The sequence below is a fragment of the Fukomys damarensis genome, unplaced genomic scaffold (genome assembly GCF_012274545.1).
Source record: "Fukomys damarensis isolate Sample0158 unplaced genomic scaffold, DMR_v1.0_HiC HiC_scaffold_21, whole genome shotgun sequence".
In the NCBI taxonomy this organism is placed as follows: domain Eukaryota; kingdom Metazoa; phylum Chordata; class Mammalia; order Rodentia; family Bathyergidae; genus Fukomys; species Fukomys damarensis.
Window position 1 is genome coordinate 34,237,427 of NW_022900933.1, and position 3,633 is coordinate 34,241,059.

At 53.7% G+C, this 3,633-nt stretch overlaps 1 protein-coding gene across 1 annotated transcript in view; it reads right to left on the reverse strand.

Annotated features, from left to right (window-relative positions):
• The window catches only part of Syne3 (spectrin repeat containing nuclear envelope family member 3), a 40,517-nt gene that overhangs the window by 30,304 nt on the left and 6,580 nt on the right, over window positions 1–3,633 (reverse strand). The gene's annotated exons all lie outside the window — the stretch shown is intronic.

Genomic DNA, 3,633 nt, shown 5'->3' on the forward strand with positions numbered 1-3,633 from the left:
CCTCCTCCTCCTCCTCCTCCTCCTCCTCATTAAACCAAACCATTAAGCCATCTGCGAGCACTCAGAGTTGTCAGGAATGTCAAAGCCCATCCAGTTAACGAGGGCCGAGTGGATTTATGTCCCTGCAAAGGGCAGGAATAGGTCTGACTCAACCTCAGAAGCCCGGAACTCGTGCTGCAGGGCTTCTCACGAGCAGGACGAGGAGGAGGAGGCAAGCAAGCCAGGCCCTCCCCTCTGCTTTCCAGTGCTTTGCCCTGATGTGTGCTGTTGGTCACCCCTAGGCCTGGCCTGGTGCCCCAAGTAAGGTCTCCCTGCCAGGGCATCAGAAAGGCCACCATGGGGGTCCCATTCCTCCCAAAGGCAGGGACTTTGCTACACACGCAGGGCAGTAAAAATAGATTTTTGTAGGCAAAACAGAGCCTTTTAACCACAAGAGGCTCACAGGAAACGGTGTCAGTGGTGAAGGTGGAGATGTCACTGCACTCCAGCCCCTGACGTCCAGGCCCTGTCCAGCCTCTCTGAGATCCGGGACTGAGCCTCCAGGGCCCGGGCCCCTGGGTGGCATCTGGGCCACCAAGGAGCATCCCACCCAGAGCTGCAGGAACAGCACCTCCAAACCTCCACACCTGGCTCTTCCTCCTGCAGGCCCTCATGGGCTCGTTTGTTTTAATCATTTTTTTTTTCCTGGTATGGAATGGAACTCAGGGCCTCGCACAATCCAGGCAGGTACAGCACCACTGAGCTACATCCCCAGCCCCGTTTTAATCTTAAAAATGAGCCCAATAACATCTCCTCACCTATCTACTGCGTGCAAGGCTGGAAACGAATGAGCTCAGAGACAGGAAGAGGCAGACTGCAGACGGTGCTCGCTGATAAGAACGGTGACCGCCGAGGCTTTGCGCAGCCCCATGTGTGCAGGGAGTCTCCCAAATGACATCTAGACTCTGCGTAGGGGTGTGACTCACCCTGCACCCCAGCTCCCCGCCCATCCACTCCCAGATCCGAGGCACCAGGGCTGTTTAAGAATCAGCAGAAGCGCCTGTTTCTGCAAAGCCATGACAAGGGGCCCTGGCTGGGCACTTCTGCCGCCCAGGCCCAAGGAGAGGATGGCTGCTGGGTCCCACAGCACTGGGCGAAGCCAGCTGCCTACACCTGTAGGAGCCAAACCAGACACCAGCCCAGCCCTCCATCCAGACCCCTGCAGCTGCCGGTGGGAGGCTCTGGCCCCTGCCCCTGGGGACCTGAGGCGGTTGTCTTCACGCTGCAGGGGGGCGCTCTCATTTATTCAATAAATAGCTCCACCCACCTGCTGCAGCAAACTCACATGCTGTTGCTATTTATTCTCGCTGCTTACTGACACCAGAGGGCGACCTTTATATATGTTCCTTCAGTGCTGGGGGTTGAACCCTTGCACACTTGCTAAGAAAGTGTTCCATCACTGAGCTATGCCCCTAACCCTTTTTATTTTAATTTGAGACAGGTCTCACTTCTCACTGAGTTGTCCAAGTTGGCCTCTAACTCTTAGATCCTCCTGCCTGAGCCTCCTGAGTACAGGCCACCCTTTGTATTGAGAAATCACTGGTCAATTTTCAAAGTCTTTGAATGTAACTCATTTGCTCTCCAAGCTGGCCATGGAAGGGTCCCCAGGGTCACACAGCTTGGGACAGCTGAGCCTCCTTCCCCAAGCTCTCAGGGGCAGTCTTGTTCCTGAAGGCATCTCCATCTCTGTTTGCGATCCAACCTACTCCCCTGTGGATGCAGCCAACTGGATAACTAATATCCCCCACTGCAGCTGTGGAAGGCAGACCAGGCGCCTAGGACTGCAGAGCCACATGCCCCAGGGAAGAGTCAGCCCTGGGGCAGAAGCAGACGTGGTGGAAAACGGGCCTTTGTCCTGGCTATCAGGGGCTGGGGATGGAATCTGAGTTTGGAGTGGGGCAGACTTGGGCCCAGGGGAATAGCAGCCTCTGCTGGAAGTCACAGCCCTCCAGGGCCTCCCACTCCCCGGCCACATCCCAGCCAAAGGCAACCTGGAAAAACACAGGTCCACGGTGCCGTTGGGGAAGAATGCTGTGTGTTGCAGTTCAGGCTTAGAAACAGACACCACTAGTCACCTTTCAGAATGCGGAGCCAGGGTCTGTCACAGAGTTTTGGCTTTGTGCTCAGGAGTAGAGAACCCACTCAATTCAGGAACTGCTGAGCCAGTACATGGACACACAGATAGGAGTCACACAGGGAAATTCTCCGAGAACCACGGGGCAGCAAACCCCGCCGCCCATATGGCAAGTTTCAGCCAAGGTGTGGTGGTCACATGGGTAACACCAGCTACTCTGGAAACAGAGGCAGGAGGATCACAAGATGGAGATCAGCCTGGGCAACTTCATGAGACCTTGTCTCAAAATAAAAGATTTAGAAAGCTCAGTGTGAAGGACCTGGGTTCAGCCTTCAGTACCACCAGAAAAGAAAAAGACCAGCTTGGGGTAAAGCATCTCTAGATTGGGTACCCAGTACAGCAAAATCAAAAAGGGTGTGTTCATGAGGGTGCAGATTTAAAAAGCCCTGACGAGCCCACAGCTCCAATTCCCAAAGCCCTGAGGAAAGTGTACCATGCCAGGGTCATAATGACACTAGTATCAATGCCAAGCGTGGTGGCACACACCTGTAATCCCAGCACTCAGGAGGCTGAGTCAGGAGGATCACCATGAGTTCATGGCCAGCCTGGGCTACATAGCGAGACTTTGTCTCCCTCCCCAAATAGTGCTGGATCCGGGAGCTTCAGTTGCTGAACAACCTGACAGAGAACAGAATCTGCATCTGGGAAAAATGCAAACTTTCAGGCGAACGACTTAAATTTTTTAAAAAAGTAGATATAATAATGAACCAAATAGAATCTCTACAACAAATAATAATTGATCTTAATAACTCAATGACATGCTTCAAAATCAAGGCAAGGATGAGATGAGGGAAAGCAGACAGAGGGGATGGGTGAGGGCAAAAGAGAAGGAGGAGGACGGGTAAAGGGGCCAAAGGAATGAGGAAGAAGAAGGGTAGGGAGGAAGGCAGGAGGCAGAGAGGGAGAGGAGTGGAGAGGAGGGGGCTGCTTGGTGAAAGTGGACATCCCAGCCCATCATCAGTCAGTCGGGGTGCATGTGTGCTAAGCCCTGAAGAACCCCGGTGTATAGATGACGGGTGGATGTGGAGGGTAGGAGGATGGGTAGGTAGAAGACCTGTGAACAGGTAGTCAGGTGGCGGATGGGTGAACAAGCAGTAAACAAGTAAGCAGGTGCAGGGGTAGACAGCAGAGGGATGGATGGGTGAATAGGTAAGAGACAGAGCTGGGTGGGTTGATAAGTGAGTAGAGGAGTGGTTGGGTGGGTGACCAGGTGATCGAACAGATGAACAGGAGACTGGCTAGACTGGTGGAGAGGTAGATGGATGAGTGAGCAAACAGATGGGTAGGAGATGGGTAGATAGATTGGTGGTTGAATAGGTAAGAGGATAGGTAGTCAATGGGAGGTTTGGCTGCACTGTGGGGACAGAGAATGAGGAGGCAGATGGATGGCAGAGAGGGTGGTGGATGGATGGTGGGGATGGATGATGGGTGGATGGGTGGATGGGTGGATGGGTGGATGG